Source organism: Ambystoma mexicanum, chromosome 11 (assembly GCF_040938575.1).
Source record: "Ambystoma mexicanum isolate Mex_15411 chromosome 11, UKY_AmexF1_1, whole genome shotgun sequence".
Classification (NCBI taxonomy): Eukaryota; Metazoa; Chordata; class Amphibia; order Caudata; family Ambystomatidae; genus Ambystoma; species Ambystoma mexicanum.
In genome coordinates this window covers 425,665,233-425,692,472 of record NC_090934.1, presented here as the reverse complement: position 1 = coordinate 425,692,472, position 27,240 = coordinate 425,665,233, and the positions used below count along the sequence as shown (strand labels likewise).

The 27,240-nt window shown below is 48.4% G+C and overlaps 1 protein-coding gene across 7 annotated transcripts in view; it reads right to left on the bottom strand.

Annotated features, from left to right (window-relative positions):
• Positions 1–27,240, bottom strand: part of PHF21A (PHD finger protein 21A) — a 2,009,174-nt gene that overhangs the window by 498,921 nt on the left and 1,483,013 nt on the right. The window lies entirely within an intron of this gene.

Below are 27,240 nucleotides of genomic sequence, written 5' to 3'. Positions count from 1 at the left end.
GCACACAGAGGAAATTAATACAAAAGCCACAAGCATAGAAAAAGCAGAAATACATCAAAGGCTTTTAGATAGAGTAGATTAGCAAGAACAGAACCTTTAACATGCACATTTCTCGCATGAACTTCTAACGCTCTGCATGCAAGTGTATTTTCTGAGAACATCATCAAAAGATCTTCAGTAATACCACAAAACATCAGCTGGCCATTGATGCCCGATCACCAGAGCTGACCCTGAACACTGCCTGCCAATTATCATACCAGCAGCGTTGGCATATGTCTTATTTATTGTTCACTGTAGCAAAGACACATTCAATATTGTGTTCCAAGAAATGGTAAATTGAACATTATGCAGACTTGTTACTTTTAGTTCATCTATTCTCCAATGTGTTCAAATTGTGGGAGCTGCCATCAGCTTGTGGTCGGGCACTGGTACAAATTTCTCAACCTATGACCACTGAACTCCTAGTGTACAATCTCCTTTCCTTCGTACTTCTGGGATGTCATGCTGGAAATGATATGGCATGTGAACCAGCTGTGCAGCACCACTCCTTTTCAAAAAAGAATCCAGTCGAGCACATGTGAAAACACTGACAGGCATCCCATATTGGATCTCCTGTGCACGAATGATCTCTCCGATTAGTGACAGGGGGCGGGGTGACTGCTGCACAGTGGATTTAATGTTAGCAGTGCAATAGTCACTGTAGTTAGTAACTTGTACTTAGTCCTACATTTTGTCCCCTTCCCTCCATATTTACGGGAGATTGCAAATACCCATAACTACAAAAATAAAGGGAGAAGGGAAGAGGAACTGACCAAAAAGGACAGAATTGTGCAAAGGATCTTGAGCTGAGTCAACTGAATAATGTTTGCAGAAGCCATCAGTGGTGGCCAATGTCGTTATCCGTCAGATCTCTTCCAGAGGAACATTCTGCTGAAAGGCTGCTGCCTTAGTCCAAACTAAAGGCGCATGAACACCCTTAGCTGGGGCAGTGGTCTGATCATGAAGCATTTTACAATAACAATCACAATCATAGTATTCTAAAATACAAGAGACAAGCCAGAAGGCATTGATTGTTTTGGGAGCCTTGGGGCCAAGGGAAGGGCCTCCAAAGGTCACAACAATGTGTTCAAGTGAGTTGAAGGCTTTAGAAAGTTCCAAGTAAAACATGAGTACAACCAAGCTGTGCAGCATGCATTCAGCTTCCAAAGTAGGATTCGGAAAGAAAAACGGAGAAATGTTTTAACTCGGTTGGAAGAAAGACATGATCTTGGGCACAAAAGAGGTTGGAGTTGAAGTGACAGCATATTTATCTGGAATCTCAGAAAACTCATTGAAACGCAGAGCGTGCAATTCACCAACTTGGCAGGATAATGTTACTGATACCAGCAAAACAGTCCCCCATACAACCAGCCACATTTTGGCTGAGATCATGGAGGCAAATCACTTGTGTACAAGAGCCAACTATACAACGTTAGGATCCCAGGAAGGGTGGTCACCTCAGTGGGAGAACACAGTTGGGTCAATTAAAGCACTTTGTCACCACTGGGCTCGACAAGGTGATCACATTAAGAACCACATCCCAAAAGATGCCTAGCAGCAGAATGAGCAGGAAACCAAGTATAATCCGGACACCACAAGGTCAGCCATAAAAGACAATGGGCCTCATCACGAGTTGCGCTGTATTCACGGCTGTAATACCGCCGAAAACAGGGATTTTCACCTCCATAAAAAAGCTGGAGGGAAAACAGCCGATTTAGCGCCCAACTCGTGATAGGGCCAGCCCTTAAATGCGGCGGTAATACCGTTAACACCGCATTGAAGGGCTACAGCCCAACTCGTGATGAGGCCCAATATCTGGTCTAGAGTAGAAATAAAAGCTCTTTAAACACTCATTTTCTAGAATAGCAGGGTAAACAATGTTCTGTCCACTTACAAAATGTCAAGGTTCTACTGCAAAGTCCTTAGGGACCAGGATTCTAAAGAAAGATTGAAGGGTAAGGTGAATAACCCACCCCACTGTGTAGTGTGGTAGGTCAGAAGGAAGAGACAGACCAATAAGTAGCATTTTCAACAGGTTTGTTGAAAGAATAAGAAAAATGCCTAACCTTCGCTATCCTAAGGGTTTCCCTACCTAACGGAACAAAACTTGGGTGCTTGTCGTCAATGGAGAAGTCCAAGGTCCAAATCAAGTTGTCCTCCGTCTGAAACTAACCTATGCTGACCCTACCACCATTACTACACAAAAAGAGCAGGAGAATGACTCCCTTCTCCTGAGGTGCTTTTCCACCAAATCCTCCTCAATATGGGATCTTCGGATAGCCTTTTGCCATCTCCCTTACTAGGTCCTTCAGTTCTTTCAAGGGGCTTTTCCAGGCCCTTTTTTTATTGGTTCTCTTGATTACTTCCTGGGCTTTGTTCCAGTCCTGCCAGAGTCTCTAAATAAGTGTTGCGCTTCACAACCCGTATTTCTTTCTTAAGATAAGCAACTGTTCTCAGAACAATTCTCTTTCGTTTTGTTATTGGTCTTCTCACTGAAACAATTAGGCCAAGTCCTTGTTTGACTCTTGTTCTTCTTATGATCTTCCCATTCTCTGGGACGAGTATGAGGAGCCCCTGAATTATTATTACTCTTCTTATAATCTTGCCATTCACTAAGATGAATAAGCTTACTGCAATTGTTCTATTCGTATTTTCTCTGTACTTGTATATACTCACCTGAGAAGCCCTGTCCCCCGGGTCTACCGTTACCTCTGTTGTACAGCGGCTGCACCACCGGGCCGGCATTTGGCTTACTGTGGTCTTCAGTCAGGACAGCTCTGTGGCCTGCACACTCTACTTCGTTGGACACACCTCTGTGTCTCTTTGTGGTATCGGCTGGCAGAGAGTATGGGTTTCACAGTCCTCACACCCAAACACACAATTCTCTTTCAATAGTTCCAGTTTCCTCCTTCAGCAGATAGACTTTCCTGTGTCTGTCTTCAGTTTGCTTTATACTAAGCACCATCGGGTTGGGGATTCTCTACCCTTTCAGGATATCCCTCTTGGGACCAACAACAGTGGGACAGTCTTCCTCCAGTTGGATTCCTCCGCTTCTCAGGATAGTACTTCCTTTGTGTTGGATTAATACTTTTTTGGGGTGTGCAGCAGTGTGTCTGGTGCCGAGGCTCTCTTCCCTTTCGATGCCAATTACGGTGCGTCGCAGTGATCAAATGGATAACTTTACCGACGTCCCGGCAGCCTGCATGTCCTTACCAAACCCCCCCCAGCCCCACTTACCTTTACGAAGGCACACTTTGGTGTGCACCGCTGACTCCCCGCTATCCCTGCAGAGTCTGTTCCTAGTGGGTCAGAAATGACACCTCAGGGTGCTTTAAAAAAAAAAAAAATGTTTCATCAAGCTGGCCGCTTAGGTGAGGAGCTCCTCTCCGGCATGAATCTAAAAATAGCTGGGATGCTTCCCGCTACACTCTGTTTCCTGCAGGAGAAAATCTGACCGAAATCGGACACCCTAAGCCCGCGGACGGGGGCAGGCCCTGAGCCTACGTACCCGGGCCACCACACGCTCCACGGAATCCTACGAGGGAGCCGCTGCTCCCAGACCCGCACGGCCCTCGCGGTGGGCGGAGCAGAACTGGAAGACTGCAGGCGTGGAGCGCCGTGGAGCGCGTGCCCCGTAGTATCCGGCCTTGGACCTGTATCGCACGCGGGACGCCGCGCTGGATGTGCTTCCCCACTGTCTCCCGGACCCTCGTGCCCCGTGGCGGTGCCAACACGGAGTCCGGGAAGGTCGGGAGGATCGGGAGACACCAACGCTGTGCCTGCGCGCCCCCAGCGGACCACAGTTCATCAGTCCTGGTGCCTCGACGAACCGAGCGGGGCGGCCCCGTAGCCGCGCAAAGGAGGACAGAGGGAGGAGTACGCCACAGAGTGCGGCAGACCGCTGGATGCGTGGCGGGGCCCGGGCACTGCTCGCACTACGCCTAAACGCTGGGGTCTTGAGAAAACGACCGATCCTGTTCCTCCCGGATACACGCAGCGGCTTCGGGTGAGGCCTTTGGCCGCGAGGGGGGCCACCACAAGACCCTGCCAGTCCCCTCAGTGAGGAGGTCGCTACCCTGCCCGTGGCATTGGGGGGGTTGCCTCGAGCTCAGAACTAGCCTTATTTGGGACACTGATGTACTATGCTTGAGCAACACGCACAGAGAGCAGACGCCTTTGTGAAACAAAGCACAAACTCCGCCAGTATCAACGTGGGAAGACAACCCAGTCGTCCCAACACCATCGGCACAACCCATGGCGTATCATGACACGGGCCGTGGTGGCTATAGTTAGCGCCCACTAATCTACTCTGGGCCCTCGCCCGATAAGCCCCGAACTTTCTGCTACCATACTGCACAGTGTGTCTGCGCACCCCCATCCCTGAGGAATATCACTCTGTTTGGCCCACGTAATACAGCACTGTGGCACGGGTGGTGGGGCAGACACGCCGAGACCCTCACGCAAACCCCGCACCACTCGAGTCTCCTGCTGTGGCGCATTGGGGCACGACCTCACCATCCTAACTGGCACAGGCTACTTTACTGTCTCCATAATGCCTAGCAAGAACGTGGGCAAGAAGAAAAGAACTGGCCCCATGGATTCATTTACTAGCTCACAGTCGCCTCCCGAAAGCCCGGCCATACAACCTCCTTCCTCTCCCTTGCCATCGGAAGATTCGAAATTTGACTGCCTACTCACCACGGTACAGAGCGGGTTCTTGGCTATAAATGTCAAACTCGATGATATTGTCTCCACAATTGGTTCACTAAAGACCCGACTGTACAAAGAAAGTGCCAGAATCACAGAGGCTGAAGGCAGGATTGGTGCGAATGGGGATTCGACTCGGCAAAACACCCAGGACATATCTCTCCGCGGCAAATGCGATGATTTAGAATCTTGCTCTAGGTGAAACAACATCCGCATAGTCGGCCTTTCGGAGTCTTTCTGCAAGGGTCCAATGGAGCTCCGAATCGAAGATCTTCTGAAATCCCTCCTTGGGGAAGAGGCCTTTTCACCTCAGTTCCTAGTTGAGAGGGCTCATCGTTCCCTCGCTCCACCGCCCAGGCCCGGGGCTCCTCCCTGTACGATTATAGCCAAACTACTGAACTACAGGGACAGGGACGCCGTCCTCAGGCTGCGCCAGCTGCGACTGCGACAGGTCCCCTACGCCCTTTTGTACCCGGCTAAACTTTGTATACAGCACGGCGGGAGAGCGCATTTCTTTGAATCCCCTGCAGCAGCCTTGACTTACATGGAAGCCTCGATACCCATCCCACCAGGGAGGCAGGAACTCGACCAGAATGACCTGCAGCAGCCAGTGTAGCCTGAACCATCACTCTTAGGAATTAGCCTTCGCTGTAGGTGGTCTCTTTGGGCCACCGGAAAAGTTTGAAGCAAGGACAGGCAGAGATGCACTTCTGTTCCCTATCCTTGAATGTCGCCGGATGAGTTGCTGCACTTTACCCCTTCTCTGGGTTCACCCACAAGTTAGCAAAAAAGGGGATCATCATCAAGTTGGGCACGATGATGTGGGAGGGGGTGGGTTCAGGTAATTCGTGACATTTCTCTATTTTGGAGATCACTGTTAAGACCTCAGGATGCCCCGGTTGGGTACAAGGCACAAAGTTCCTCTTTTTTTGTTGCTGGTTGTTCACTGTTAAAATTTTAAAATTGCACTCACTGGCTCACTCGCAGGCCTTCTTTTCAAGAAAACCCACTTTCTCGAATGTCATCACGATGCACGAAAATGGCGCAAAACACTAGAACACCCAGGGGGGCTACAACTGAAACTAATCACTTGGAACGTTCGGGGGTTAAATAATAGATCGAAAGCCACTAAGGTGGGGGCATACATCAATAGGCACCACCCACACATTGCGATGCTCCAAGAGACCCTTGCATTGAAATCCACACACAAGAGTATCCTTCGGCAATGGGGTAACAACAGACATTACACAGAATATTAATCTCAGAACAGGGGGGGGTCACCACACTGATACACCCGTCATTGGGGTTCTCCACTGAAAAATGCAAGATAGACCCGCAGGGCAGATACGTTGTGGTCTGGGGCACGTTGGCTGGCGTAAAACTCATATTGGTCAATACATATGGTCCCAACCTGGACGACCCAGAGTTCTATATACAGCTTCTCGCAGTGATAGGTTTGATGACAAATGTCTGGGTCCTTTGGGGAGGAGACCTCAACACTATTCTTGACACCACACTGGATAGGTCTTCCAGCAGGCCTAGGCATCTCACCAAAGCGGCGAACATTATTCGGCATGCCCAAGAGGAACTTGCCGTTTCTGATGCTTGAAGGGGGACCCACCATAGCGACAGAAAATACACGTTTTACTCCTCAGTCCATGACACCGAATCCAGAAGAGATTACTGGCTCATCTCGCCCCCCCTGGTTAACTGTATCGAACGTTGCGAGATCCTCCCTCGCACGCTCTCGGACCATTCCCCAGTCACCCTGGACATATTGCTCCCCGACATAAATCGCCGAGTACAACGATGGAAGATGTCCCCCAACATATTAAAAGACCTGAGTGTCGTTGAAGCTCTTCACACTGACATGGAAGAATTCTTCCAGCTGAAAAAGGGCTCCGTAGACAGTTGGGCGACTATATGGGAGACGTTTCAGGTATGGGTACGGGGAAATCTGATCTCCAAAACGACCAGCCTCCTTAAAGCCGTCAGGACCGAGTTGGGTAATACAGAATCACGCCTGCAAACACTCGAAACCGAGTACAGCATGACCCATAAGCGCATCCTGGCCAATATTAGTGCGCAACTCCAAACTTTCAAAGACCTGGCAACCAAAGAACAACAATACATGGCCATCCCCATCAGAGCACGCAGATACGGGGAGGGCAATAGAGCAGGTCACCATCTTGCCCGCATGCTCCGTAACGAACGCAACCATACTCCTATCATGAGCATCCTAACGGAGGGTGGAACTGTCGTTAATGGAGAAAACGAAATAAACCTCGAATTTTCACATTACTATACTGATCTATATGCCAATCATGACAGTTGTACACAAAATAATATACAGACATACCTGAGTAAGATTGACCTCCCCCTAAGTTGACCTTGGAGGACAACTGGACCCTCGAGCAACCCATAACAAGCGATGAAATAGCTGAGGCAATCAAATCGCTGTCGTCAGGTAGAACCCCACGACCGGACGGTCTGAATGCTGAATTATACAAATCTTTCTCCACGATCCTCGCCCCGATACTAACTCTTGTATGGGAGGAGACCATTAATGCAGGTTCACTCCCAGAATCAATGACAGATGCGGTTATTACAGTGCTTCTGAAACCTAGACGCCCAGCACACGAATGCTCTTCATATCGCCCGTCCTTGATTAATACCGATGCCAAAATGTATGTAAAAGTACTCGCCACCAGATTGCTCCCCAAAATGACCACCCTGATTCACCCTGACCAGTGTGGATTTATACCCACTAGATCAACGGCCCTAAGCTTGCGCAGATTACTCTGCATACTGGTACAGATCAAACCAGGGGCGCAAGCCGTAGCCATATCATTAGACGCAGAAAAAGCATTCAACTCAGTTTCATGGCTATATATTTTTGAGGTCCTCCACAAATTCGGATTCGGCCCCTATTTGACGGGATGCGTCAGGCTGTTGTACTCGTCACCCAAAGCCAGGGTACTAACCAATCGAACTCTGACCAATTCACTTTACACAGAGGGACCAGACAGGGGTGCCCCTTACTTTTCGCTCTAACTATTGAACCGGTGGCAGCCGCAGTCAGGGCCGAGCAAGAGCTGAAAGGCATATATACGTCAGGGGCATACCAAGCCATCTCATTATACGCTGACGATGCACTGTTATATGTTCGTGAACCAGAGAAGAACCTTGCCCCCATACTGGCCGTGATAAGCGACTTCACTTTACAAGATCAACACAGCCATGTCCGAAATCTTCCCATTGACTAGTGCCACCACTTGCCCCACAAACACGCATGGGCTCCTGATTACATCAGATATTTAGGAATCCTAGTCTCTCGTGATAGCACCTCCCTGTATATAGACAACTACGAGGCCACTCTACAATCCATATACTCGAAACTTCAAATCTGGGCCAAACTCCCCATATCTCTTGCTGGCCGTATAGCGGTACTCAAGATGACAGTACTCCCCAAGCTCCTTTATATCTTTTACAACGTCCCCATATGGCCGGGCAGACACTTCTTTGATAACCTTCGATCCATGGCTACTACTTTCGTTTGGAACGGGGGGGGCAAGCAGAATTAGTTGGGCCAAGCTGGTCAAAACCTATGAAAAGGGAGGGTTTGCAGCCCCCGACTTCTTACTGTACTATTATGTAGCACAGGCACACTATGCAAAATTTTGGCAAGACCTTTCGGATAAGGCACCACACATACCTATCGAGCGACACTCAGTCCGCCCAACAGACCTGCGATCCATTATTTTTACGAAAAGGTATAGAGACGATTGCAAGTTTGACCCCATCTCCTGTACAATCGCAGCATGGGCCGCAATCAGCAAACGACTCCAGATAGATAACCCCTATGATTCTCAGGCCCCCCTCTGGAACTTCCCAGGCATCACACCCACGTACGACATTGGTATCCAGAAAAGTTGGCTCCCAGATTATGAGCTTACAATGCAAACCATGTTCCCAAATGGTAAATTTGTGACCCCTGAAGACTTCACAGAATCGGTTGGTGGAAACCAACTGATCACTCTTCAGTTCCACCGCATGAAAGCGGCGTTCAAGAAACGCTGGCCTCCATTTCCAGATGAACATCCCGAATATGTATGTTATCAGTCATTGTATTCTCAGACGGGCACAGGGGTGTCCAAACTATATAACATAGTCCAGACACATACGGAAACTCTAAACACCATTAAGACATTGTGGGAAAAGGACATGGGTATTACTATTGAAATAGGGAAATGGACCAGATACTGTCTCCTATCTAAAAATATCTCATTGAATGCGGGCCTGAGACTAATACAGTTCAAGATCCTGAATAAGCTACACTTTACCCCGGTAAAAATGGCGAAATTCTATGACACCTTACCTGACAATTGTCCAAAATGCCACGCACCTGGCGCAAACTCCTTTCACATGTACTGGGCTTGCCCCCAAGTAGCGGAATTTTGGCGCATGGTGGCTAATATCCTAGAGGAGATCACACAAATCCCCGCAAACCTCAACCCCCCGAAATACCTGTTCGTGGACATTGGAAAGGTCCCGGAAAAAAAATCAGGAGACTGTTCAATGTCGCATGCGCAGTCGCAAAGAAATGTATCCTCCAGAAATGGAAGAGCACACAGGCTCCGACTGTGGATCAGTTCCTTTCAGCATTGGTATATGTGAGTTAATGCGAAGAAAACTATGTGGGAATGGTACCCTCTCCATGTAAACCGAAGGACATTTGGGATCCATTTAGGACATATTTAACTGAAACCTCTTCTGACACAGAAAACTCTGACAATGATAGTGTGAATGAAGGGTAACACTACACTGTTATCCAGATGGACTTTTACCGCCTTTTGTCTGCACTGTGTCTACATTTTACATAACTGCACACACCTGATGTATAACATTAGTGTGAAAAGGATTGTGTGATTATGAAGTGCATAAGATATTTGTATCATGTTTATGAGAATTACTGCGAGTGTACTGTGACATGCAACCAAAAATAAAGTTTTAAAAAAAATATATGTTTTCCTTTCTTGTCCCCTGCAATCCCCGACTCCTGTTACTGCGCCCAACGAGAGCGGGGGGGACATGCCTGCTCTGATGGGTGCAGTAATGGGAGTCAGCATTTTGTGTGTCCCCCAAAATCGCAGTAACAGCTGGGGCACAATACATTTTTGTATATTTCCTTGTAGTTTGGCCTTCTTTGTGCCTTTGCAGTTCAGGAAAGTTTTTATAAGGTCATGCACTTGCCTGGGTAAGCTGCAGATTTTTGCGGACTAGTGAGTCTGTGGCCCAGGAAGAAGCTAGGAGTATCTAGTCCAAGTCAACATCCCTGGTACCAGAACGTTTGCTACTGGGGCAGAAGTGAAACCAGTAGTTGTCCCCGATTGGACAACTACTGGCTGTTTGAATGGTGCAGATCCTTACCATTGGTGGGCTTTGATTTGCTTTCAGTTCAGACTTTGGATAAGAGGATTACGGCAGCCATTCTTCAGATCTAAGCTAGAGCCAACAATCTTTCGAAGAAGAGCAGCCTGTTGGAGACCCATGGACGTCTTCTGCGGTGGACCAGCCTCCCCTCCTATAATTGGCCTGGTGAAGCCCTTCTCCTCTACATGATCTCAGAAGATCGCCACTGGCACTTCAGGCCTTGGACTAGTGGGATCAACTAGTCTCAACACCTCTCTCATGGGCATCCTTGCCAGAAGCATTGTCGATCCGTGTCCCAGCCCGAAACTTTGCTGGCCACCAGCTTGTGCCACAAGAATCTTATACCAAATGTCCAGCTTCTGATCTTCATGGGAATCGGTCCTGGAGCAGCTTCTTTGACTGCATCTGCTAAAACGCCTGTTGTCGCTTTTATACAGTGATTGTTGCTGGTACTCGCTTGCCTCCATCTCATGAAATGTCCTGAAGAGGTCTGTATTGTTGGAAACTGCATTTCTTAGCCAACAGTGATAGCATCTTGCAGTGCACCTGACCGGAATAATCCTTGAAACCTGCAACTCCTGGGCAACTCTCACTGAAACAAAGGACGGAAGGCTGGCTTCCAGCGACCCATTATTATCCCTGGGAAAATCAGGGGTAACTAAGCATAACTGTGCCTGTCCAAGCCCCTGTCCTGCATAGCATAAGACTGGGAACATGTCCCTTAGTCTCCTATTTTCCTCATCTTTGGAGGTCGAACCTGGGTCAAGTATCCTGCCTGTGTTAGCCTTGGGTTTGGAAAAGAAGAGAGCTTACCAGTCTTCTGGTAAACTGTTGTTGAACTTTAAAATAGATGGAAACTGTTCTGAATCGCAACCACAAGTACACTGCATCCCTTTGTAGGACCTGTGAGAAACCTACTGTTGGAACCTGACACCTTTCGACACTAGGCCCCATACATCTTATGGCCATGACTTATAAAAATTTAGGGAATTGAACTTGTGACTTGTTCTCATCATTTGAACTGCATCTGCATTACTAATCTGTTTTGCCTGGAAAGTTATTTGATGTATAGATAATGTACATACTGGTGATTGTATGCATTTGTATTATGGAATGTTGTGTGACAATGCTACTTTCTAATTTCATATTTCAGTGTGCTCTAAAAGCCTAAATACATTTTATTAACAGTATTATTGTCTATTATCCTGCATGGACTCATTGAGGGTCCTGATCACGCTCACACTCTCCTGAGACTAAGCGTTGATCGCTCTCCATGCTACCTTGATTGGGTTTTGGCTAAACTCTCAGAGCTCCCTGTTCATCATAACTAAGGTGGCCTCCATGCTACCTTGATTGGGTTTTGGCTAAACTCTCAGAGCTCCCTGTTCATCATAACTAAGGTGGCCTCCTAAAATCTGTCCACCGGGTGTGATTTTAGAAATCCATTGTAACAGGCACAGACCACTTGCCTAGGACATTCCACATACATCCCATATATAACAGACGCGTCACTGGCCAAATGGACAATAAATTGTGAAGTCCCATAGGGGATTTTACCCGCTTTGCTGGAGGGTAAGGCTCTCCCTCCCCTGTTAATTTATGTTGGGTGCCTATCTGACAGAGAAGACCCACATATATCCAGTTGCTGGAGTGAGGAAGGTCCTTTTAGGCATTTAAAATAATACAAAATATATATGGGATACATTACTCACCGTAATCGTATTTCTGATGCTTTTATCTGCTTAGATTCACATGCTGTGCATAGGCCGACATCTAGTGGAAGCTGCGGAGTATTACAGTTTGTTTTTCGAAACTCGAAAAGGGGCGTCAAACTAGGGCGTGCCAGTAACACTATCCCTAGTGTGACATCCAGTGTACCCATGATCCCTCACGCATGTGGGATCCTCAGATTGTATTTTTGTGACATGAGGTAGCATGAGGAGTAGCGCGAGTACAGAGTATCCAAGCAGATAAGATGGATAAGACTACAAGCATCCATGCGCCTTCTCTCAGAGGGGAGGAAGGGTGGGCGCATGTGAATCGAAGTAGATAAAAGCATCAGAAATACGATTATGGTGAGTAATGTATCCCCTCTGAGGCTTGTGGAATCTGCTTAGATCACATGCTGTGCATAGATTAGCGTTAGAAGAAGGAGGTGGGATGTGAGAAGGGTCATGAGCGAACAAATGTCTTAGAACCGCTTCTCCCACTTGAGTATCTGTCTTGGAACGAGTGTCAATGCAGTAGTGCTGAGTAAAGGTGTGAATAGAGCTCCATGTAGCTGCTTTGCAAATTGTGTCAAGGGGTACATTTGCAATGAAATCCAGAGTGGCTCCAGTACCTCTTGTAGAGTGGGCCCTTGGCGTAAAAGGCAGTGTTTTATCTGAAAGGGAGTAGCACAGTTGGATACATCTGACTATCCATTTAGAGATGGCACCTTTAGAGACGCAATCTACTTCTCTGCCTAGAGCTACGGAGACAAACAGTTGATCTGTCTTTCTTAGCTGTCTGGTCTTGTCCACGTAATGGAGGACCGCTCTCCTCACATCTAGTGTGTGGAGTTTCACCTCAGCAGAGCTTTTGGGTTCTTGGAAGGCCGGTAGCTCAATGGACTGGTTAACATGGAATTTTGAAATGAACTTAGGTGAAAACCTAGGTTGAGTGCGTAAAACCAGTTTATCCTTATGAACAGTAAAGAAAGGATCCTGCACAGACAGAGCCTGAATTTCACTGACCCTTCTTAGGGATGCAATGGCTACCAAGAAGGCTGTTTTATAAGTCAGGTGTTTGAGACTAGTTTTGTGCATGGGTTTGAAGGGAGGTCCCATGAGTTTAGCAAGCACCACATTAAGGTCCCAACCTGGTGGTGGCTTAGAAATTGGAGGGAGGAGTCTCTTTACCCCTTCCATAATGGCTTTCACTTCTGGCATTTTCCACCATGACACTTTATGGGAGGTGGTGTAGGCTGATAGCGCCGCCAGGTATACCTTGAGTGAGTTAAATACTAACCCTGCATCCAATAGGTGGAGCATAATGTGACACTATTGGAAGGAGTACAATCAATTGGGTTGATTTGTTTATTCTGGCACCAAATAACGAATCTTTTCCACCAAAGTAACAATGTCTTGTGTTAGGTTTTGTAGACTCTTAAGATGTCCATGCATCTCTGGGGTAAATTGAGATGGCCGAACTCTATGACGTCAGGAGCCATGCTGCCAAGTTCATCGAGTTGGGTTGAGGATGCCCGGTTTGTCCTTCATGCTGCGAGAGTAGATTGTGCCAGCACAGGAGTTTGATGGGGTCTCACACCGCCAATTTGCATGTGTGGAAACCATGGTTGTCTCGCCCACATAGGAGCAACTAGGATGAGCGTCATTGATTCCCTGTGTATCTTGTTGACCACCCTCCTCATCAGAGGGGTTGGTGGAAAAGCGTAGGCAAACATCCCTGACCACTTCATCCATAGAACGTTCCCCTTGGACCCTGGCTGGGGGAACCTGGATGCGAAGTCTGGGCATTGTCTGTTTTCGCTTGTGGCGAACAGGTCTATAGTGGGGAAACCCCACCAAGAGAAGAGATCTTCTACGATTTCTTGGATTAGTCGCCTTTCGTGTTCCTCTGGGAGGAGATCTCTGCTCAAAGCGTCCGCTAGTGAATTGAGATCCCTGGAACATGTTGGGATGACAGGTAAATGTTCCGTCTGAGTGCCCATTTCCACATTTTCTGGGCAAGCTTGGACAGATTTGGCGAACAAGTGCCCCCCTGTTTGTTTAACTAAAACATTGCTGTTGCGCTGTCTGTTAGGATCTGCACTGACAGGTTGGATAGGAGGTGTTTGAATGCCTGAAGCGCTCTGAAGACTGCCAGACGTTCTAGCAGATTGATGCGATTCTGAGCCACTGTGTGAGACCAGAGACCCTGAGCTGTGTGGTGAAGGTGGTGAGCTCCCCACCCTGACAGGGATGCGTCTGTTGTGACGACGGCTTGAATTTCTGGATCGTAAAAGGGTTTCCCCTTTGTAAGGTTCTCTCTTGTCCACCAGCGAAGACTTTGTACTACTGTTGGCGAAACGACCACTAGATCGTCCCACTGACCACTTGCCTGAGACCACTGTTTCGCCAACCATTCTTGCATGCGTCGCATGCGCAGGCGCGCGTGGGGAAACAGGTAAATGCACGATGTCATCATGCCTAGCAAATGCATTGCTTTGCGCAGCCTTATGTGGCGACCGGACTGATAGAGGAATTTGCAGCAACATATTCCGAATTCTTTCCCCTGACGGAAAGGCCAACCCCTCTTGGGGGTTTTAGGACAGCTCCTAGGAACTGTTTTGAGGTGCTTGGCACCAGGCTTGATTTTTTCTAGTTGATTGAGAAGCCCAATTGGAAGAGGAGGTCAATAGTTCTTTGAATGTTGGATCTGCAAATTACAGGGGTTTCTCCTGTGATGAGCCAGTCGTCCAGGTAAGGGTACACCGGGATTGCCTCCCTGCAGAGGTGCGCCGCCACCACCGCCAGACCCTTGGTGAATACCCTTGGAGCCGAGACTATTCCGAAGGGCGGCACCTTGAACTGGTAGTGCTGGCGGTCTACATTGAAGCGCAAGAATCTTCTGTGCGCCGGGAATATGGAAATATGAAAATACGCATCTTTCGTATCCAATGTTGCAATGTAATCTCCTCTTTTTAGTAGGGGGATTACTTCCTGGAGTGTAGCCATGCAGAATTTGTGGCTTCACATACTTGATTGCAGGGCGCAAGTCTAATACTGGGGGCATCGTTGGATTTTTTTTGGCACAAAGAAGTAGGTTGAATAAATACCCTTGTTTACCTGGTTGCCCGGTACGAGTTCTATTGCGTTCTTTGCAAGAAGAACGACAATCTCCTCGAAGAGGATTCTTTGGTGCTCCAATGAGTGTATCTTCTGTCTTGGAGGATGGTTGCGGGGGCGTTCTAGTAGCTCTATACAGTATCCCACGGACACTGTGGACAGCACCCATCTCTCCGAAGTGATCTTTTCCCATGCGTGGGTGAAGATGGAAATGCGACCCCCCTACTGGGGATGCATGGGAAGGGACCCGGAGCGGAACGTCACTATTGTTTATTGGGTGGCGTAGTGCCTCTACCTGAGCTGCCTCTCCCCCTTCCGCGGCCCCTCTTTTGACCTCTGGTGGAACCTTGGGTAGCCTGTTGATTGCCGCCCCATGAGGTTCCTTGGTTCTGATAGTAACTGGACCCTCTCTGGGAGTTTTGCCCATGAAAGCGACGAAAAATATTGTTATTTCCCCTTTGACCTGAGGGCTTATTTGTTAGTTGGCCGAGGGACTTTAAGGTTTCGTATTCGTCCTTAGTCGTCTTCAGTGCTTCCTCCACTGATTACCCAAATAGGACTTTCGGTTCTACCGGCAGGTCTATGAGGGTGGCTTGGGTCTCGGGCTTAAACCCTGATTGCCTTAGCCAAGCATGGCATTTAATAACTGTACCTTCTGCTATAAGTCTCCCTGCATTATCTGCTGCATCGAAGTTTGCCTTTGCCTTAAGAATGCATCCAGACACTGATCTTCCGTCTGATGTAGTTTGGGCCAACTGGCTCTTTAGAGGTTCGGGTGCAGAGGCAATGAGGGAAGCTACCTATTCCCATTGGTGGCAGTTGTAGCTTGATAACAGAGTGGTGGTGTTGGCAATGCATGCTTGAAATGCTGACGTGGATGTCACCTTCCTGCCCAGAAGTTATATATTCTCTTGCTCTCTTTGTCCGGGGGTGCTTCAGAAGAAGCTAGTGGTGTTCCCGCCCTCTTTCTGGTGGTTGTGACCACCAATGAGTCGGGTTTTAACTGACCCCTTATGTATAGTGGATCGGAGGGAGCGACCCTAAATAATTTTTCTACTCGTGGGTTAGGGGTTACCAGAGAAGGATCATTCTGCGCTGAATTGATTTTAAAATGGGGATAGTTTGGGCAATGGATTTCCTGTCCCCTAGAATTTCTTCTGCAAAATCTCTCTCTTCTTGGACACCCTGTGTGTCAATTTGAAAATGGGCTGCAGCTTTAGTTAATACCTCATTAAGTAAAGGTTGATTGTCAACCGGTGAGTCATTTACAGGGGGATCTTTGGGAATAGGGGGGTCAAGACTATAGGCCTCCGCCTCGTCTTCCTCTTCCTGGTCCTCATCGTCCCCGTAGTAAGAGACCCTTGTCTGTTCTTCCAGCTTGTGTTTCTGTTTCACCGTAGGACTCTGGATGGTAGGGTTCAATTAGTAAAGGATCAGAAAATGAACCCTGCGCTGGATCCTCAGAGCGGAGTCGCTTAGCAGAGGGTTGATAGGACTTGGACCCCCGAAGGGGCCGAGGTAGCTGGAGTGGTGGTATAGCTCTGTAAATAATTAGGGTCCTTCTCATAGAAGTCTGCCCTAAATGACATTCTTCTCATTACCCTTTCAATGTCGTCAGAACTCCAATGACTATAGGATCTTCATCCTCTACCTCCATGCCCATATCCCGAACAGTGGGAGGAACAATCCTTGCCTTGGTGACAGGGACTTTTGATTTTCCTAAAGATTTAGGGTCCTTTTGTTTTTCTTTTTGACCCTGGTGTTCTGAGGTCTTTTTATGTTGTTTTCCCCCTTCCCATGACTAGAGCAATGTTTACCTGGGCCTTTAGGGTTTTCTGAATGTTTCGATGCCTGGCGTCGAGACTCGGAGGTGGCTTTTGACACCGCGTGTCTAGGGTCGGAGGAGGTACGAGCTTCGGAAGTCTTGGAAGATGGGCGTTGAATCTCGGAAGTAGTCACCGAGCCTGCTACTTGGCGGGAAGAGGTCGGATTCGTCTTCTGACGACCGGGCCTCAGTGACTTTAGGTAATGTGGCACCCTTAGCAACCATGAACGGTTGCTGTGTGTCGTGAGGCGACAGTGACCTGGAACGCCCAGGGGACACAGATTAGGCGGACCGCTCTCTTGATGCATTCTTTTGCAGATCACTTAACGTACGCGTCGCATCTCGGCTGGGGTTTGTGTGCTTGGTGGAAGAGGTGTGTGTTGCGCTCTTGCCGCCGGGTGTTGTCCCCATAACTGAACCGCCAGTCAGTCCTCTGAGGTCGGGGACTAGCGCGTGGGTGCCTGACGACACCCCTGTGCCCTCGCCTTCCCATAAGGCGGCGTCGCTGCCATCGCTGGAGGAACCCACTGCATCCATGGCCTGGCGTAGTGGGCCAAGCGTTTCGTCGAGCGGTCCTCGAGTGTCTTGGCCTTGAAGAGCTTACAAGCTCTACAATTAGCCTCAGGATGGTCCCGTGGGAGACAAGTTACACGTATTGGGTTTGTCTACCCAGGGAAACTTACAGTTACACTTTGGGCAGAATTTAAAAGTGAGTACTCTCCATATGTCACTATTTGGCAGCGGACGGGTATATGTAGGAAACGAGTGTGTGACCACCCCCCCACTCTCCCTACTTGCACAGGGCCAAGGCCAGTCTGTTGTGTAGTCTAGACGGCTGTTCTTCCTCCGTCTCGAGAACCGACGTCGATCTTCATCGATCTTCGACGTAGGGTTGGAGAACGGGGGATTTAGTAATTATAAGATAAATGGCTAAAGCCAAGGGAACTCTGCAATATACTTCCGACAAGTATGGTGGAAAAAAACAATCTGAGGATCCTACACGCGTGAGGGATCATGGGGACAGTGGACGTCACACTAGGGATAGTATTACTGGCACTCCATAGTTCAACGCCCCTTTTTGAGTTTCAAAAAACAAACTAATACTCTGCAGCTTCCACAAGATGTCGGCCTATGCACAGCATGTGATCTAAGCAGATTCCACAAGGCTCAGAAAAAAAAAATATATAAATATTTTTTTTAATTTACACATGATGGATATTTCTTAAGTGTTTAAGTACTTATTTGACCCGGTAGAAAAGTATGTTTTCAGTATCAGTTTTGTCTATTTTCTAGCAATAAGTTTGGACTAATTGTAACTTGGTGTCAGCCTGCTACCCCTACCTGAGAGTGAAGGCTTATTGCTCTGCACATGTTTCTTCCCTTAAAGAGAGGTTTGGCCCCTCTTTCTTGTTAGGCGTTTAAGCCTCTCTACCATCACGGTCAGTGGTTTTAGAACGGAGAGTATTATTGGAATGTCCCTACAGATGCCTACTTTTACTTTGGAATACTTCAGACATATCAATGGATGGCAGAATATGCACAGCATGTGGACCAAAAGATTCACAAGCTCATAAAACCCATATCACTGAAAAAACCCAGCTCAAGAAAGCAAACCCTCCCAAAATGTGGCAGTTATGGTTCTAAAGCAACGCGCTGCACTGCTCGTGATCCAAGCTATGACATCACAGATGATGACAGGCATTACTTACTGTAATAGCACCAGATGCACATGCTGCGCATATAGTCCAACATCTAGCGTTAACCGCAGAGTATTGCATCTGGTCCTTCGAGGATCGAACGGGGACGTTGACATGGGCGTGCCTGTAACACTATCCCTAACGTGACATGTACCCAAAATCCCTCACGCATCAATGTCCCCCCCATTTGTATTTTTCTGGAGCCTTATGACTATCTGAGTGAGTACAGAAAAGAGAAGAGTAGTAAGATGTCTATGTTCCTTCCATTCAAGCGGGGAGGAAGGGTGGGCGCATGTGAATCTAAGCAGATACAATCATCAGAAATGCTATTATGGTAAGTAATGCAGGTCTTCTGATGCTTGAGAATCTGCTTTGAATCACATGCTGTGCATACACTACCAAGCATTGCCCGGAGTTGGAGGTGGGATGTGACAAGGAACAGTAGTGAAAAGATGTCTTAGTACTGCTTGTCCCACCTGAGAATCAGACCTAGAATGAGTGTCTAGGCAATAGTGTTTTGTAAAGGTGTGTACAGAACTCCAGGTTACCGCCTTGCAAATGGACTCTAAGGGAACATTTGCAATGAATGCTATGGACGCCCCAGTGCCCAGAGTAGAGTGCGCTCTAGGCTTGAAGGGCAATTCTCTCTTGGCAAGAGTGTAACAGAGTGATACAATTGACAATCCACCTTGAGATGGCGGATTTAGTGACAGGGTCCCTCTCCCTACCAGCCGCCACTGAAACAATAAACTGGTTTGTTTTCCTTAGTGGTTTAGTCTTTTCCAGTACATGACTGCCCTGCGCACATCCAGCGTGTGTAGGCTTCTCTCTGCCACGTTAGTGGGGTTCTGGAAGCATGTGGGTAGTTCTATTGATTGGTTCATATGGAACTTAGAAATGAATTTGGGCACAAACCATGAGTGCGCAGAACCACCTTATCTCCGAATCGTGACAAAATGGTCAAGAATTTAAAGGCCCCGTAGTTCACTGACTCTCCTCCTAGAAGTGACTGCTACTAGGAATGCCGTTTTGCAAGTGAGTGCCTTGAGACGTGCCTTGTGCATAGGTTCAAAGGGAGGCCCTGTTAATCTGGTTAATACCACATTTATATCCCAAACGGGAGACGGGTTAGAAGAACAAGTTACTTCTTACCTTGTAACGTTCTTTCGACGGGATGTTCCTCCGACGTATTCCTCATCTTAAATATATCCTTCCAGCTCTGCTGGCCTCGGAAAAAATTTTCTCTAGAGGGCGCTGCGCGTCGACGTCCCTCGAGTCGATGTCCCTCGACAGCTGCCGTATCGACGCCATCCTGCCCATAAAGGCCGCGCGCAGCGTCCGTTGCTCAGTTCTGTTTTGTAGCCCACAGTATTACTGTCTGGACTAGACTAATCACCCTGAAGGAGCGTAAGCTGCAACAACAAGGGAAGTAGAACTGCGGGGATGGATGGGAGGGTCGATGAGGAATACGTCGGAGGACCATCCCGTCGAAAGAACGTTACAAGGTAAGAAGTAACTTGTTCTTCGAAGGGATTGTGTCCTCCGACGTATTCCTCATCTTAGATAGGCTCCCATAGCAGTATTCTATATTCGGAGGAGGGAGTACTGACTTCACGCTGTCTTCTATTGATGAATAGAATGCAGTACAGCCCTTCCAAACCTAGTCTCTTGACTGGAGGAGGAATCCAGATTGTAAAAACGTGTAAAGGTATGGACAGACGACCATGTAGCGGCCGCACATATGTCTTTAACCGGCATGCCTCTTTTGAGGGCCGATGAAGCTGCAATACCTCTGGTCGAATGAGCCCTAAGGTTTTGAGGGGGCTCTTTCCCTGCCAGTTTATAACATTCCAGAATGGCTAGAATGATCCATCTGGAAATGGTCTGCTTAGTTATTGGTAACCCCAGCTTGTGACCTGCGTAACCTACAAACAGCTGGTCTGCCTGTCTTATCCTGGCTAGTCTACTAATGTAAAAACTTAAAACCCTCCTAGGGTCTAGTCTGTGTAACCTCTCTTCCTCTTTCCCCGGGTGAGGAGGAGGATAGAAAGATGGTAGGGTAATCTTCTGAGTGATATGGAATTCAGAAACCACCTTTGGGAGGAAATTAGGCTTCACTTGCAGGACAACTTTGTCTTTGTGAAAGATTGTATGAGGGGGTTTACAAGAAAGAGCTTGCAATTCGCTCACCCTTCTAGCAGATGTAAGTGCTATTAATAAAACAGTTTTAAGGGTAAGGAATCTTAACGAACAAGAATGGAGAGGTTCGAAAGGTGTACCCATCAGGAAAGTTAGTACTAAGTTTAAATCCCATAGGGGAACTTGGGATGGTCTTGGGGGATAAACATTGGTTAACCCCTTTAGAAACTGTATTACCTAGGGTAATTTGAAATAGGATGGTTCTTCCGCAGTACGCTTAAAGATAGATAGCGCTGCGAGATAGCCCTTAATGGTGCCAACTTGAAGGCCTGAATTTGCCAAATATAGTAGGAAGGACAAAACCATTGGTGTACCACATGAAAATGGGTCGATATTCTGTTCTCTACACCAGCTGCAAAATCTGTTCCAACGGCAGCGGTATAAAGACTTTGTTGCTGGCCTCCTTGCCGAAAGCAACACCTCCATAACATCATCAGGGAGGTCCCAATCCTTGTACCTCAGTCGTTCAGAAGCCAAGCGAAAAGGTTGAGGGTTTTGATGTCTGGATGGAGAACCTGACCTCCCTTCTGTGAGAGTAGGTTCTCTCTGAGAGGAAGTCGAATTGGAGGGCAGATGGACAAGTCTAGAAGGTCCGGGTACCACGTTCTCCTGGCCCAATCCGGGGCAATTAGGATCATGGTTCGCCGGAATCTTCTCAACCTCCTGATCATTTGAGGAATGACAGCGACCGGTGGGAACGCGTACAGAAGCGGAAACTCCCAGTCCACTATGAACGTGTCTCCCAGAGCTCCTCTCGGAGGAAATTCCCTTGAGCAGAACAGGTCGCATTTCCTGTTTAGGCTGGTGGCGAACAGATCTACCTGAGGGGTTCCCCAAAGGGCGAAGATCTCTTGAAGGACTTCCTGAGCTAGCTCCCACTCGTGGGAGACTGTGTTCTTCCTGCTCAGAGCGTCCGCTGTCAAGTTCTTCTCTCCGGCTAGGTGAACTGCCGATAGAGAGATTCCTTCTTGGATTGCCCAAAACCAGAGCTGCATCGCCTCTCTGCACAGGGGTAGTGATCCTACGCCTCCTCTTTTGTTGAGGTAATGCATGGCCACCGTGTTGTCTGTCATTATCAGGACGTTCTTCCCTTGTACAGCTGGCAGGAAAGCCTTCAACGCAAGTCTGATGGCTCTCAGCTCTAACAGGTTGATGTGTAGTCTGGACTCCGATGGAGACCAACGACCGCTGATGGTCAAGTCGTTGGCGTGGGCTCCCCACCCCGTGAGTGAGGCATCCGTGACTACTGTTATCTCCGGCCAGGGTTGCCAAAACTGTTCTCCTTTCAGAATGTTCTCCTGACAGGCCCACCACTGAAGGTCTCGAGCCACCCTGCCGGGAACCTGAAGATCTGTCATTCTCCCTGAGAATTGTGACCACTGAGTCCTCAGTGCCCACTGGAGGGATCTCATTCTCAGGTGAGCCTCTGGCACAAGGAAAATGCAGGATGCCATGAGGCCTAGCAACCTCAAAAAGTCGAAGGCTGGGAGACGTTGGGCATGCTGGAACTTGGTAACCATCTGTAGAATATCTTGAGCCCTCACCCCTGGTGGCGAGGCTTTTCCCAGGGAAGTATCCAGGATCGCTCCTATGAACTGGAGTCTCTGTGATGGTATCATTTGTGACTTCTTTAAATTGAGGGAGAAGCCCAGTCTGTGAAGGAAATGGCACACGTGATTTAGCTGGATCTGAGCTTGCTCCGGAGAAACAGCCCTGATCAGCCAATCGTCCAGGTAGGGTTTGACGTGAATCCCTTCCCTCCTTAGACTTGCAGCCACTACCGACATTAACTTGGTGAAGACCCTCAGGGCGGAGGTCATCCCAAATGGCAGTACTCGAAATTGATAGTGAGAGTTGCCAATTGCGAATCTCAGGCATTTCCTGTGTTTGAGATGGATAGGCACATGGAAATAAGCGTCCTGAAGGTCCAGAGATACCAACCAGTCCTGAAACTGAAGGGCCTGGAGGATCTGAGAAAGAGTGACCATCTTGAATTTGTCTTTTCTGAGGAATTTGTTCAATTCTCGCAAGTCCAAGATGGGTCTCAGTCCTCCGTCTTTCTTCGGAATGAGAAAGTAAGGGGAGTACCAGCCCTTGTCCCTCTCCGCTACAGGTACCGGTTCTATGGCACCTTTCTCTAGCAGGTCCAAAATTTCCTGCAAGAGGAGCGGATCTGGAGCTTTCTGAGAGCTGATCCCCGGTGGATGACTCTGAGGTATACGTAGGAAAGGCAGGCAGTAACCTTGGGCGACTGTTTCCAATGCCCAAGCATCTGACGTGATAGCCTGCCATACCGTCAGATGTTGAGTCAACCTGCCTCCTACAGGTGTCCTGTGAGGGGAGTCCTCAGAGTGGTTTTGGGGCGGCTAATGCAGATGCCGATGGTAAAGAGGCACCTGCTGTTGCTGCGGCTTTAGAATATCTACCCCGTCCACCTCGGGTAGTTCTTCTTTGACCTCTTTGAGCCGGTCGTCCTCTACCTCTTCCGAATGCGGAGTAGAAGCGAAAGGACTTGCCCCTCGCAGAGGTTCCTGTGGGACGAAAAGGAGTCTGACGGATTGCAGCTCCTAGGGATTTTGCTGCAGCTTTTGAAGTTTCTCTAAACTGTCATCCGCCTTTTTCCCGAACAAAGAAGAGCCATCGAATGGCATGTTCAAGAGCCTGGCCTGCACATCTGGGGCAAAACCCGACTTTCTCAACCAAGCGAATCTCCTGGTTGATGTACTTGCCGCCATTGCTCTGCTGATACTGTCAGCCGAATCAATGCCCGTCTGGAGGGATTCGCACATAGCGTCTTTACCGTCCTGTATAATATTCAGGAACGCATCCCTTTCTTCTCCCTCCGGGATGCAGTCAGCCGCTGTAGAAGCACACTCCCAAAGTGTATGGCTGAACCTAGCAAGGGTGCAAGTAGCATTAACAGACTTTAATGCCATGCTACATGCTGAAAAGACTTTCTTTGCCATAGCATCATATTTGTTATCGTCCCTGTCCTGTGGGAATGTAGGATAAGCTGTCTTGACATCGGTAGAGGATGCTGCTTGTACCACCAGACTTTCTGGGGATGGATGTTTAGACAAAAACTCTGTGTCTGTGGAAGATACCCTGTACTTTGCAGACAGTTTTTTATTTACTGCTGGTATTACATCTGGGGTTTCCCAGTTTGTCATGATCTTTCTCTGAAGAGCTTTATGAAAGGGCACCACAGGATCCTCTTGTGGGCCTTTGTCGAGAATATCCGTGAGGTCATCTTGCTGGAAAGATTGTGAAGGTGCAGACCACCCCATGAACTCTGTAATCCTGGCCATTAAGGCTCTGTAGGGGGTTTCACCATGCTCCCCCGGGTCTGGCTTAGCAAAATCCACCTCAGGGGAAGTGTCTAACCCACTTGCCTCATGTAAAGAATCATGAAGATCCTTTAATCTGCGCTCTTCAGAGGAAAATTCCTCTCTAACTGGGGTTACAGGTCCCTGTAACTCAAATGTGTCTTGTTCAGACAAAACACCCTCTTCTAAAATTGAGGATATAGTTCTCAATTGTTCTGAACTCATAAAGGGAGTAAATCCCATTTCCAAGGCAGAGGGTGCCGAACTTGTCATTATTGGCCTCGAAAACGTCGATGTCGTCGACGTCGAAGGCTTCGAGCATGGCGTCGAAAACAGAGGTGGAGGCCTCGAGGACCTCGACAGAATTGGAATTCTACTCGACAATATCGACGCCATCGACGTCGAGGGCCTGGGGATAGTCACTGGATGTGTGGTCACCGTGACTTTTCTTGGCGTCGACGCCGGTGTCGAGGCCGGCGTCGAGTCGACAGACCAGTGTGTCGAAGGTCCCTTCGACAACGGCGTCGAAGACATCGACCTCGACGGAACCTTCGTCGACGGAACCTTCGAGGAAGGTTTGGAGGTCATAGTCCTGCTCGAGGGTTCGAGACGCGCTCGAGAGGTTTCTTTCGCCGGGTACTGCGACTCGCTGCGTTTTTGACCTTCGGGTCTTTCGACCAGAGCATCGCTCTCGGCAGTCTTCGAGGGGGTCGAGGCCGCTTTCTCGAAGACGCTCATGATATTTTTTCGGAATTCCTCCCATTCAGCTCGGGAACTATGTTTCGTGGGGCAAGGGATTCTTTTTGGCGAAACAGAGGAAGAGGAAGACGGAGAAGGGGATCTTCGACGTCTCCTCTTCGAGTGCTTCGATCTCGAGGAGTGATGAGACCCACTCCGAGACCTGGAGCGCGAATGGTGACGAGGAGACGAATGTCTCGACTTCGTCGACGAAGAAGAAGCTTTAAAAGTCTTACCTTTCTCCAGCTTCCCCCTACGCTCCTTCAAGGCCTTAGCTGTCATGGACATACAGTCCTCGCATTCCGAACAATGGTGTTCAGCTCCCAAGCACCACAGACAATTTCTGTGAGGATCGGTCAACGACATCTTTTTCCCACAATCTCGACATTTTTTTAAGCCGGATCAAGGAGTTGTCGGTTCCGACGAGGAAGCCATAGAGTACGGATCGAATAACTCGAGGTAAATAGGATTAATCTGACTAAGAACTGAGCAACGGTATTCCGAGGCACCGAGTAAGCGCGGAAAAACGGAACTGAGCAACGGACGCTGCGCGCGGCCTTTATAGGCAGGATGACGTTGAGCGTCGATACGGCGGCTGTCGAGGGACATCGACTCGAGGGACGTCGACGCGCAGCGCCCTCTAGAGAAAAAATTTTCCGAGGCCAGCAGAGCTGGAAGGATATATTTAAGATGAGGAATACGTCGGAGGACACAATCCCTTCGAAATAGGGGGATGAATTCTTTTAACCCCTTCTATGAAAGCTTTAATTACTGGGATCTTCCACCACAACACCTTTTGCTGGGACGTGGTATAGGCTGAAAGTGCAGCTAAGTGGACTTTTAGGGAATTAAAAACTAGACCCGAGTCTAGTAGGTGAGTTAGGTATAGTATAATATGAGTAGGGGAGCAGTCAATGGGATTGATGCTCTTGGAATTGCACCAGATGACGAAGCGGTTCCATTTATTGGAGTAGCAATGTCTGGTGTTCGGTTTTCTCGCTTCTCTAAGTATGTCCATGCATCTCTGGGGAAGTTGGAGGTGCCTGAACTCTCTGACCTCAGGAGCTAGGCCGCTAAATTGAGAGTTTGCGGGCATGGGTTAAGTGTTTACCCCCTTGTCCTGAGACAGCATGTTGTATGGGCAAAGCAGTTTAATCGAGGAGAGCGAGACCTCTCCACTAGATGGGAGAACAAGGGTTGGCGGGCCCACCAATATCATGGTGACTGGTTCCTGGTGCATCTTGTGCAAAATCTTGAGTAGGGGAGTCGGGGGGAGGGAGGGGAGTCGGGGATGCGAGAGCGGGGGAGCATAAACAAATTTCCCTGACCATGTTATCCAGAGCCCTTTCTCCTTTGATTGGTTCGAGGGTACCTGAAGGCGTAATCTGGGTATTGTGATTTCTTCGGAGTTGCGAACAAGTCTATCTCTGGGAAGCCCCATTATTCGAAAGCGTTGGAGTCGCCATTCGTACTCAAAGGGCAACAGGAATTATCTGCTGAGCACGTGTGCCAGAAGATTGAGTTCCCTTGGAATAGAAACATTTTGTGTTTGAGAGCCCATATCCAAATGTTCTATGACAGTTTGGACAGTCATGGAGAGTGAGTGCCCTCTTGCTTGTTCAGGTAGTACATGGCCGTAGTACTGTCCGTGAGGATCAGTACCGTCTTTCCCTGTAACTGTGTTTGAAGGACCTTGAACTGATAGTGTTTGTCCTCTATCATGAACCTTAGATATTTCCTGTGTGCCGGCAACATTGAAATATGAAAGTATGCATCTTTCATGTCCAATGTAGCCATTTAATCCCCCTGCGTCAGTAGAGGAATTACCTCTTGCAGCGTTGCCATATGAAACTTTTGAGGTTTGACAAATTTGTATGCTGGGTGCAATTCTAATACAGGGCGCATGGTGAGATCCTTTTTGGGTACAAGGAAGTACACTGAATAAACACCCTTGTTTACCTGTAGAAGAGGGACGACTTCGATAGCGCCCTTTTCCTGCAGGATCTTGACCTCTTCCAGCAGGATCCTCAGGTGTTCTGGTGTTAAGCGTCCTGATCTCAGAGGTCTGAATCGAGGTGGTCGGCTGAACTCTATGCACTAACCACACGCGACGGTCTTGAGAAACCACTGTTCTGTTGTAATCCCCTCCCATGCGTGTAGGAATGATGTTATACATCCCCCAACCAGGGAGGCATGGGGAAAGGACCCGGATCTGAGAGTCATTTCTGACTAGAGGCCAGGGAGTCTCTGGGGGTGGCATGATGACACCTTCCTTTCTCACAGCGTTGTCCGGTGGGTGGATACGGGGTAGAGAAAGCAGACCCCTGTCCTGAGGACCAATTGTTCCCGGAACAATATTGGTTGTGAGGGGAACGGGAATAGGACTGCCCACGAAAGGAGCAGCAAGAACCTCCCCCTCTCTGTTGAAAGGGTCTTTGAGTGATTTG